Source organism: Canis lupus, chromosome 3 (genome assembly GCF_011100685.1).
Source record: "Canis lupus familiaris isolate Mischka breed German Shepherd chromosome 3, alternate assembly UU_Cfam_GSD_1.0, whole genome shotgun sequence".
Taxonomy (NCBI): Eukaryota; Metazoa; Chordata; class Mammalia; order Carnivora; family Canidae; genus Canis; species Canis lupus.
Genome location: NC_049224.1, coordinates 53,463,893 through 53,476,304, shown reverse-complemented (window position 1 = coordinate 53,476,304; position 12,412 = coordinate 53,463,893).

Here is a 12,412-nt window from a genome sequence, read left to right as displayed (position 1 = left end):
GTGGCTCTTTGAGTGTGAGGACCGTGTCTTTCTTAAAGCCCCTCGTGCTCAGTCAGTCTTTGTAGAATGAATGAACCAATGAATAAACTTGGGGTTCCAGTCATCCTTGTCAACTAGATGCTGCAAAGCTCTTCTCAGAGGGAAGGAGGTGGTGAGGGGAACCTGATTGGAAACCCAAGCCAGGCAAAGGAGGTGTAGGGTAACCATAAGGACAAAGAGGGTCATTGGTACGAGGGGCTGTGGGGGCTGGATGGAAGGGAATATCAAAACATAGAAGTCAACATACTCATTGACAGCATTTTCCTTGAGTTCGGAAGCTTGGGGGCCTGAGTGCACACAGCTGAATAGAGAGAGCCTGGCACATGGTAAATGCTCAATAAATGTTGGTTAATTCATATTAACAGAATAATAATCTGAATGGAGTTCTGGCCAAGGTTGTTTTACTTGGGAAAAGGGAAGGAAGCAGAAATAATATGAACAAAAATACAGAGAAAAGAAAGCACAAATCATGTGCTTGTGGTCAACATGGGGGAGCCAGGGTACATCTGTAGAACAACTCTGGGCAATGAGGCCAGGAAAAGGGGTTGTAGCTGGAATGGAAAGGTCTTGGATGCCTTGTTGGGGTCTGGGCTTTATCTTTTAAACCAGTGATTCCCAAAGTGTGTTTGTTAAATGACAATGCATAAGAAGGGCTTCTGTGTCTAGTAAGGCAAAGGATTGATAGAGCAAAAAATCAAAACAGGTCCTTTACTGAAAGGCTGCTCAGAGCCTTTAATTTGTCATTTTGTGTTGGGATTCTTCAAGAGCATATATGCTATAGAGGGTTTCTTAAACTTATTTGACCAAGAATGAGGGTTCTAAGGAACATAAGGAAGATTATAAGAAATGCTGCTGTAGGCCCTGGGCAAACTTGAAAGGTTCTGGGGGGTTGCAAATGATGGGATCAGATTTGTGTTTTAGGCAAAGAAATTCTGTGGTCTGGTTGCCACTGTGGAGAGAGCACGGGGGAAAGGCGAGGGAGGTGTGTGTAATCGGCTTGCTCTCGGGAAAACAGAAGCAATAGAAAATCACCTTCCCTGGGCCAATGGGCAGTGGGTGGGGTGGGGTTCTGCCTAGACTCAGCTGGGGTGCTGTTGCCATACTTCTGGATGGTCAGAGAGGGGAAAGCCTGAGTGCTAAGGACTCCTGGGTTTGAATGCACCTGTGGTTGAGATTAGCGCCTCTCCTGTCTATTCCCTCCCACAAGCTCAGGTAATTCTTCGGCAGGTCCAGCCTCTCCATTGTAGGCAGGTTTCCTCCATCCCAGAACCTCTCCCGCCCCTCCCCTTACACCACTTCTTGCCCAGATGCTATGGAACCACCTTCCAGATCATGGGACCACCTCCTTTGGATTTCTTTTTTTCTTTTTTTTTTTTTTTCCTTTGGATTTCACTTGTAGGCTCCAAATGACCCAAATCATGGTGGAGTTGTCAAGACTCACATCTTCCAGGGACATCTGTAAAAAAGAAGTTGTAAGACGGATGTTCCCCTTGATACAGCTATGTCAAGAAAAAGGAAAACCATAACATGTGAAAGGAAATTCGACATCACAGAGAGTCCTGCTGTCAAGCTCCTGAGCCCTTGGAAGGTTGAGAAGCCCCCTTCAGATCCACACTGGAGTCTCCATCTGCTAGCTCATTCTCATTAATTAGCGTGCTTTTTCTCAGGCATCAGCACTCACAGCAAATAGAGACAAGGTTTCAGATCCAAAATCTTTTTTATTTATCACCCACTGTTGTAAGCTTTGCTTTCTATTTTTCATTGCAAATATCCAAGCATTTCCACTACATTATGGATTATATTTTAAAATGTTAGGCTAGTTTGGGGAGTTTACAATAAAACATTCCCCCTCCCCTCTCCCCACATGGGTAAAAATGTGCTGAGTTCGAAACTGATTTACAAATGAATTTTGGGAGCATAATCTGTCTGGAAGCTATTTGGCATATCTCTGTAACCACAAAATTGTGGATCTGTTTGTGCATTTGTTCACCCCAAGTAGACTTTTGCCTTCCTTTCTTTTCCTCCTCCCTCCCTCCCCCTCTTTCCTGCCTTCCTTCCTCCCACTGCCTTTGCCTCTCTCATTCTTTCTGACATCCATCATCACCACCACCCCCATCCTGCTTCTCATGATTTTTCCCAATATTGCTTGGAGGGCACCACCCCTCTATCACTCTACGTCCAAGCCTAGCTGTGTGTTGACCCCCATCTCAAGGGTAGCCTGTGCCCAGGCCCAGCACATCATCAACACAGCACGTTTCCCTGTGTCAGTGTTAAACCGAGCCAGGCCAGCTAGAGCCAGTGAAACTCTGGTAGTTGTTTGACCTGTTGGACTACCTTTCTCCTTTTCCTGAGGGGGTAAGAGGTTTGGAGCTGTGGCTGCCATCTTTCCCTGATAGGAAAGCGAAGCCAACATGGAGGAGAGCAGAGCTGAGAAGCTGGGACGTGGAGTCAGCCTTTGATCCTCTGATAGGCTGCATTTGAAGCTCCACCTACATTGGGGTTTTTTGCTCTATAGTCAATAAATCCACTTTGCTTAAACCAGTTTGGGTTGGGTTTTCTGTCACTTGGTAACCAAAAGTGTCCTCACTGGTTCCCCCTCTCTTTCATGTCCAGTTATCTATCTCTTCTGCATTAGGAGTGAGCCTCACGGCAGATTCACTGATCCCCCACTGTTGATTCAAATACACTACTCTTCTTCTCTTCGTATGATGAGCAGTGCCTACATGTCTTGCTGAAAGAAAAGGAACGGTTTCTAAGCATCCTGAGTGTTTGTCTCCTCTGTACCTGCAAATAGGCAAGTCACATATGTTCCCAGGGTTCCAGCAGACACTAGCTGTCCTCTGGCATCTGTCCTGAAACCCAGAGCAGTTCTCCTGCAGGGAGAGGCAGCCAGTCCACAGGCAGAACTAAGGAGACATGAACTCAGGATGTTCTGAGTCTCCTGATGGCTAAACTGACTAGACTTGCCTCTCCTGCCCTTTCTCTGGAGGCAGAGAGGATTCGTGCCATGTTTGGAAGATCAAACTGGCTGTTAGGAAGGGCGAAAGATGATTAAAGGCATCAGCCAGATCTGAGTCCAAATTCTCATCTCACTGCTTGCAAGCTGCATGCCAGTGGCAAGTTACTGAGACTCAGCTATCCCACGTGTAAAATGGGAATAGTGGTATCCACCTTGTAGAGCATTTGTGGGAACTGAATGACCTAATGGGGTAGAGCACAATGCCTGAAATAAGTGGCCAGTATATGGGGGTGGGGTGGGGAATAATGATTCTAATTATCACTAGGTATCTCCAAACCTGGCCTAACCTAGGAGCATGCTGAATGAAGCATCCTGTTAACTGGAAAGGTTCTAAAGATGGAGAAGGCAGACAGTGGCTATGGTTTGGCTACTCCTCAGCTGGACCCTTGGGGTAAAGAACATGGACTTTAGCTTTAAGGATAACTTAAGTTCATGTCTGGCTCAGTCCTTATCAGCTGTGTGACCTTGAATAAGCTATGAGTGGCTTTTCTGAGTCTCCATTACCCCATCTATAAAATGGGCAAGTGGAAACCTATCTCAGAGACGTGTGAGGATGTGATGAGCTAATGCATGCACCTGCCTAGTTCAAATTGTTCAAAGCTCAATAAGTAGTAGGGTACAGCTCGAGCATGTCCAGAGGCTGGCTATGCAAGCAATGGTCCATAATTATGTGAGCACAGGAAAGAGGCTGCTAGTATCTTCACTTAAGCGGAATTAATTATTCCTTAGACAAGGGATGTAATTTATGGTGAGAGACAAGGAAGAGAAGCAAAAGGAGGAAGAATAATGAGAAAACAGCACGTGTGAGGGAGGAAGAACTATGCGAGATGACACTGGAGATCTTTCTGCAGACTGCTGCTCTCTGCCAGCCCAAGCCAGGAGCGCTGGCCCAGGTGTTGGAGGGCCGAGTCCCAGCCTGTGCCTCCTCCTCCGGAAACTCATGTCCCTTTAGTTTTGACTAAGATGCTTTCCTTAACTGTGTGACCTTGCATGGGTCACAGCTTCTCTGAGCCTTGTGTGCTCTCTGTGAGATGAGGGTATTGACACTTGTCTCTTTCACAGGATGGATGTGGGGGCTGGAAATGTGGAACGTGGAAACATTTTAAGAATTCCCTAAAATCCTTTTAGGATCCCAGATGGACTCAATCTTCTATGGTTTGGGTCCTGCAATTTTCCAATGCACATGAAACATTTTGAGCATTCTTTTTCTTTTTCTTTTTCTTTTTCTTTTTCTTTTTCTTTTTCTTTTTCTTTTTCTTTTTCTTTTCTTTCTCTTTCTCTTTCTCTTTCTCTTTTTCTCTTCTTCTTCTTCTTCTTCTTCCTCTTCTTCTTCTTCTTCTTCTTTAGAGAGAGAGAAAGGGGGAGGAGGGATGGAGGCTCAGAGAAAGAGGGAAAGTGAGAATCTTAAGCAGGCTCCATGCCCAGCGTAAAGCTGACATGCACGACCCTGGAATCATGACTTGAGCTGAAAGACCCGGATGCTTTACCGATTGAGCTGCCCAGATGCCCCCCCAACATACTTTTTCTATGCCTGTTTCATGTTCTGGAGGATGGCTATAGTGGGGTGGGGTAGGTAGGGCAGCCCCACAGAATCTGGCTTCGGCTGGGCTTCTTGCTAGAAGAGGTGGTTGGGGTGGGGCTGTTAAATGCAGCAGGAGCTCAGGGGATGGAAAAGAGGCAGGCTAGCTACTTAGGTGTCAGACAGACCTGAACCTGAATCCTGGCCTCCAGCTAGGAGACGTTGGGCAGATCCCTTTATGAACTTGCTAGTCTCCCTTTATTCATGGGGATGAGAGTGTTACTGTGAAGACAGAAAGAGAAACATATGTAAGGCACTTAGCATGGTTCCTGGCACCTTTTCTGTCTCCTGTCTCTGTGAGTTTTGTTTTATTACCAAAAGAGGAGAAACAAATCAGAAACTCAGGAATCCCTGAATCCAGCCTGGGTTAATTCAGAAATGAATACTCAACCCTCCAAGGGTGAGTCTGATTTTCAAATGTACTTATCTTCCTTCACTTAATATGACTGGATTGGCTTAGAACGACAGAGTGGGAGCTCTCACGGTTGGAAGGGATATTAGCCAGGGCTTGTAGCCATGGCCTCAGGAATCTGCAGAGCTGCATCAGTGCCAGGAAGGCCCACTAGGCACGGTTCCAGGGGTTTGCTGTTGGGGTGGTTTGCAAACCCCACAGCCCCATGCTTAAGTCTACTATGGTGCTCCTCCTGTGAGGCTGAGGCCCTTCTTGGAAGAATCCTGGAACAGTAGACTTTATTACCTTTCTTTACTGGAGCAGGAATCTTTTTTTTTTTTTTTTTAAGATTTTACTTATTTATTTGACAGAGAGAAAGAGAACAAGCAGGGGGAACAGTAGGCAGAGGGAGAGGGAGAAGCAGGCTCCCCACTGAGCAGGGAGCCCAATGTGGGGCTTGAACCCAGGACTCCAGGATCCTGACCTGAGCCAAAGGTAGATGCTTAATCAACGGAGCCACCCAGATGTCTCTGGAGCAGGAATCTATTGTTCAGTCATGGTCATCCGTGTCCAATTTTATTTTCGTTTTTCCAAGTTTCAGATATTTATTAATTAGCGTAAACCACAACACAACATGCCAATATGATTTTGTATGTTTAGAGGAAAAACATTTCCTGGATAAAGAGGAAAATTATGCAGATGAGTTCTGGAAGACCTCCATCATAAGCAGCTTTATAGTGAGACATTTCATTTAGAAGTCTGGACCTTCTTGCTTCGGTTCAGTGTAATCTACATTCACTGAGTAAAACTTGTATTGATCATTGGGATCCAGTGTGTTCCAGGGTTCTGGGTTATTTTTCTTACTCTAACTGACATCTAGATTGAACAATACCGGGCACATGACCTACAGCGCTGCTCCAGTACCCTCCCCTGCCCAATAATACCGAGATGGAGATCAAGCTCCAGATGCTCCTTGGCCTGACCAAGGATCCAGCAAAACAATGGTGGCAGCAGAGGCCTTGGATCCAGAAGGAGAAAAGATCAGATCTGCGAGGAGCAGCATTCAGTAGTTCCTATACCCTATGTTCAATTTTGGATAGATTTCTAGAACTCTCCATTTCTAAGAAGCAGGTTCCAGCATTACCCACCACGAGCTCCAGGGTTCTGCTTGATAGTCCCTCCTGAGGATGAGCTGGGGTGCTGAGGCTCATGCTGAGCAGCAGAAGAAAGGAAATCCAGAATCTTTGAGATCTCAATCCTTTTAGCAGGGAGGTGGAGGTGGGGTGTCTGGAGGCCAGAGGCCAACAGGACAAAGATCACTGTCCTCTGTGAAACCTTAGACTGTAATCACTGAGGCTCCAAAAGACATCCCATCATTCTACTAAAAAAGGAAAGCCTGAGAGGCTGAGTACCCAGACTGGCCTGCAGACACTCGCCAGGCCAGGCGCCTCCAGCAGAGGGCGCACACAGGGACGGGAGGTGCCCCCACGCCCGATCCCATCTGGTCCTGCTCAGCCAGAGCAGGACAGGTAGCCGGAGACCTGCTGCCCCAGGGATATGAGTCATTCAGATGAGAGGCTCAGGAGTGTCAGTGTTGCACGGACTGGGTTTCCACCTAATGCAGGGCACAGCTTGGTCTTTTCTGCATATTGCCTCCAGATTCACCTGCTGAAGACCCCACTCAAATCACGTGTTTCTGCTCTAGAACCTACAATGACTCCCCATGTCCATAGCATCATGTGATCCTACACATGTAGCATCTCTACACCCAATGTGATGTCTCTGCCTGCGGTGAAGGCCTTTAGGACAACCTACCTCCTCCCTTTGCACCTGTGTTATCTCTACGTGCACCGTCTCCCTCGGGCCGACTGGTGCCCTCATGCATTCCCCCCAGACTACCACCTGCTTTCTCTTCTGTAACATGGCCCTTCATACACTCACTGTTGCATGGATTCCATGAGAGAACCCATGTGAACCACACGCCTGACACACAGTAGGCATTATTATAAATGTTCATGATGATAATGACACCGCTTCTGAACTGATCCCTTCCTTTTTAACATCCTTCCCACCTCTTTGCCCAGATGGTTCTGTTTTTCACAGCCTGGCTCAATGCTATCCTTCTTTGCGGGGTCACTTTGGGCTAGTAGTTTTTAATTCTGGGAACTGGGACTCACCTAAGAAAGTCTGTTTCTCTTTTAAATGGTTGAAATGTTTTCTCTTGATGGTAGAAGCACATAACATAAAATTTACCACCTTAATCATCTTTAAGGGTCCAGAGCAGGAGTGTTGAGTGTATTCACATTGTTGTGCAACAGATCTTTAGAACTTTTTTATCTTGCAAAACCAGCACTGCATACATTAAATAAACATTCCCCATTTTCTGCTTGCCCCAGGCCCTGGAAACCACCCTTTAACTTTTGTCTCTATGATTTGACTATTGAGATGCTTAGTATGAGTGGAATCATATAACACTTGTTTTTTTTGTGATTGGCTTATATCACTTAGCATAATGTCCTCAAGGTTCATCTGTGTTTAGCGTGTGACAGGATTTCCTTCATTTTTTAAAGGCTAAATAATGTTATAATTATAATGAATAACATTAATTGTAAACAATGCTACAACATTATTATATTCATTACTATACACCATAGTATATACACACACATACATACATACACATATTTGTAAACCACATTTTCTTTATTCGTTCATCCACTGATGGACATTTGGGGTGCTTCCATCATTTGGCTATTGTCAATAATGCCGCCATTAACAGGAACATGCAAATATGTTTGAGTCCTTGCTTTTAGTTCTTTTGAGTCTTTACCTGGAAGTGGGATTGTTGAATCATACAGTGCATCTATGTTTCATTTTTGGAAAGAACTGCCATAATTTTTCCTTGGCTGTTGCACCATTTTGCAATCCCACCACCTGTATACAGGGTACTAGCACTTTTTCTTTTTCCCCTTCCTTCCTTCCTTCCTTCCTTCCTTCCTTCCTTCCTTCCTTCCTTCCTTCCCTCCTAAACATTTTATTTTTAAGTAATCTCTACACCCAATGTGAGGCTCAAACTCACAACTCCAAGATCAAGAGTCACATGTTCCATTGACTGAGTGGTCAGGTGCCCTCTTCAGATCTTCTTTTTCTTTCTTTTTTTTAAAGATTTTATTTATTTATTCATGAAAGACACAGAGAGAGTGAGAGAGAGAGAGAGAGAGAGAGATAGAGAGAATGAGAGTCAGAGACACAGGCAGAGGGAGAAGCAGGCTCCATGCAGGGAGCCCGACGTGGGACTCGATCCCAGGTCTCCAGGATCAGGCCCTGGGCTGAAGGCGGCGCTAAACCGCTGAGCCACCTCAGCCCCCAGATTTTCTTTTTCATCATGATCTAGTCTTTTTTTTTTAAACCATGTTTTACACTTTATTTTTTTTTTCAAAATTTCAGGTTCATTAACATGCTATGTTATGTGAGTTTCAGATGTACAATATAGTGATTCAATAATTCTATACATTACTCAGTGCTCTCATGATAACTATATTCTTTTTTTTTTAAAGATTTATTTATTCATGAGGGAGAGAGAGAGAGAGAGAGAGAGAAATATGAAATAGCACCAGCAGGGGGAGGGGCAGAGTGAGAGGGAGAAGCAGACTCCCTGCTGAGTGGAGAGCCTGCCACTGAACACCATCACCGGGTTTGATCCCAGGACCCTGAGATCATGACCTGAGCCAAAATCAAGAGTCTGATCCCTAATTGGCTAGGCCACCCAGGTGCCCCACCATAACTGTATTCTTAATCCCCTCCATCTATTTCACCCAACCCTCTCACCCACCTCCCCTCTGGTAACAACCAGTCTGTTCTCTGTATTTAACAGCCTGTTTATTGTTTGTCTCTTTTTTTCTTTGTTTCTTAAATTCCATATATGAGTAAAATCACATGGTATTTGTCTTTCTCTGTCTTATTTTACTTAGCTTTATACCCTCCAGATCCATCCGTGTCATTGCAAAGGGCAAGAGTTCATTCATTTTTATGGCTGAATAATATTCTGTTGTGTATATATGTATCTTCTTTACCCATTCATCTATGATGGACACTTGGATTGCTTCCATAATTTGGCTATTGTAAATAATGCTACAACAAATATAGGCTGCATATATCTTTTTGAAGTAGTGCTTTCATATTCTTTGGGTAAATACCCAGTAGTGGAATTACTGGATCATACGGCAATTTCATTTTAAAATTTTTGAGGCACCACCATACTGTTTTCCACAGTGGCCTGTGCCAGTTTGTATTCCCACCAACAGCGCTCCTTTGTCTCCACATCCTCATCAACACTTATTATTTCTCATGTTGTTGATTCTAGCCATTCTGACAGGTGCAAGGTGATAGCACATTGTGGTTTTGATTTACATTTTCCTGATGATCAGTGATGTTGAGCATCTTTTGATGTGTCTGTTGGCCATCTGCATGTCTTCTTTGGAGAAATGTCTGTTCATGTCTTCTGCCCATATTTAATTAGATGATGATGATGATGATTGGTGTTGAGTTATATAAATTCTACATATGCTTTTTAAATTTTAAAATTTAAATTCAATTAACAAACATATAGTACATGCTTAGTTTCCCATGTCGTGTTTAATAATTCATGGGTGCACATAACACCCAGTGCTCATCACATCATGTGCCCTCCTTAATGCCCATCACCCAGTTACCCCACCCCCCACCCACCTCCCCTCCAGCAACCCTCAGTTTGTTTCCTATAGTTAAGAGTCTCATGTGGTTTCTCCCTCTCTGATGACTTACCATTCAGATTTTCCTTCCTTATCCTATTATCCTCTGCCCTGTTTCTTATATTCCACATGAGTGAAACCATATGATAAGTATCTTCCTCTGATGTATTTCACTCAACATAATACCCTCCAATTCCATCCACATCGATGTAAATGGTAAGTATTCATTCTTTCTGATGGCTAATATATATATATATATAGACATATTACCATATATAGTAATATATATGATATATATATATAGTATATATATCATCTTCTTTATTCATCTGTCATTGGAACATCTAGGCTCCTCCCACGGTTTGGCTAGACATTGCTGCTATGAATGTTGGGATGCAGGTGCCTGTTTGGATCACTGCATTTGTATCTTTGGGGTAAATACCCAGTAGTGCAATTGCTGGGTCATAGGGTAGCTCTATTTTTAACGTCTTGAGGAACCTCCATACCATTTTCAGAGTGACCATACTAGCTTGTCTTCCCACTAACAGTGTAAGAGGGTTCCCCTTTCTCCACATCCTGGCCGACATTTGTTATTTCCTGTCTTATTAATTTTAGCCATTCTGGCTGGTGTGAGGTGGTATCTCATTGTGGTTTTGATCTGTATTTCCCTGATGCTGGGTGATATTGAACATTTTTTCATGTGTCTGTTGGCCATCTGTATGTCTTCTTTGGAGAAATATCTATTCATGTGTTCTGCCCATTTCTTGACTGGTTTATTTGTTTTTTGAATATTGAACTTGATGAGTTCTTTATAGGTCTTGGATACTAGCCCTTTGTGTGATAGATCATTTGCAAATATCTTCTCCCATTCCCTAGGTTGCCTTTTACTTTGTTGACAGTTTCCATTGCTGTGTAGAAGTTTTATATCTTGATGAAGTCCTAGTAGTTCATTTTTGCTTTTGTTTCCATTGCCTTTGGAGACCTGTCTGGCAAGAAGTGGCCGAGATCAAAAAGGTTGCTGGCTGTGTTCTCCTCTGGGATTTTGATGGATTCCTGTCTCAGATTTAGGTCTCTCTCCATTTTGAGTTTATTTTAGTGTATGATATAAGAAAATGGTCTAGTTTCTTTTTTTTTAAGATTTTATTTATTTATTCATGAGAGACACACACAGAGAGAGAGAGAGGCAGAGGGAGAAGCAGGCTCCATGCAGGGAGCCCGATGTGGGACTTGATCCTGGGTCTCCAGGATCAGGCCCTGGGCTGAAGGCGGCGCTAAACCGGTGAGAATGAACTACATGTGGCTGTCCAATTCTCCCAGCACCATTTATTGAAGAGACTGTCTTTTTTAAATTGGATATTGTTTCCTGCTTTGTCGAAGATGAGTTCACCATGCAGTGGAGGGTCCATTTCCAGGTTCTCTATTCTGTTCCATGGATCTATGTATCTGTTTTGGTGCCAGTACCATGCTGTCTTGATGATTATAGCTTTGAAATAGAGCTTGAAGTCCAGAATTGAGATGCTGCCAGTTTTGGTTTTCTTTTTCAATGTTCCTTTGCCTGTTTGAGATCTTTCTGGTTCCACACCAATCCAAATTTTACGACTATTTGTTCCGGCTCTGTGAAAAATGTCTATGGTATTTTAATAGGCATTGCATTGAATGTGTAGATTGCTCTGATAGCATAGACATTTAAGAATATTTATTCTTTTAATCCATGACTATGGAATCTTTTTCCATCTCTTTGTGTCTTTCTCAATTTCCTTCTTAACGGTTCTGTATCTTTTAGAGTACAGATCCTTTACCTCTTTGGTTAGGTTTATTCCTAGGTATTTTATGGTTTTCACTGCAATTGTAAATGGGATTGATTCCTTAACTTCTCTTTTTTCTGTCTCATTGTTAGTCTGTGGAAATGCAGCTGATTTCTATGCATTGATTTTGTATCATGCCACGTTGCTGAATTGCTGTATGAGTTCTAGCAATTTGGGGGTGGAGTCTTTTGGGTTTGCCACATACGGTATCATGTAATCTTAAAAGAGAGAGTTTGACTCCTTCTTTGCCAATTCGAATGCCTTTTACTTCTTTTTGTTGTCTGATTGCTCAGCCTAGGACTTGTAGTACTATGTTGAATAACAGTGATAAGAGTGGGCATCCCTGTCGTGTTCCTGCCCTTAGGGGAAAAGCTCTCAGTTTTTCCCCATTGAGAATGATATTTGCTATGGGCTTTTTGTAGGTGGCTTTTATGATATCGAGGTGTGTTCCCGCTATCCCTACACTCTGAAGAGTTTTAACCAAGAAAGGATGCTGTATTCTGCCAAAGGCTTTCTCTGCATCAATTGAGAGGACCATATGGTTTTTGTCCTTTTTAAAAAAAAAAATCTTATTTATTTACTCATGAGAGAGGCAGAGACATAGGAAGAGGGAGAAGCAGGACTTGATGCGGGACTTGATCCCAGGACCCCAGGATCATGAACTGAACCAAAGGCAGATGCTCAACCACTGAGCCACCCAGGTGTCCCCCTCTTGTCCTTTCTTTTATTAATGTGACGTATCACGCCGATTGATTCGTGAATGTGGAACCACCCTTGCATCCCAGGAATAAATCCCACTTGATCGTGGTGAATGATACTTTTAATTACCGTTGCATCCTAGCAGTTGAT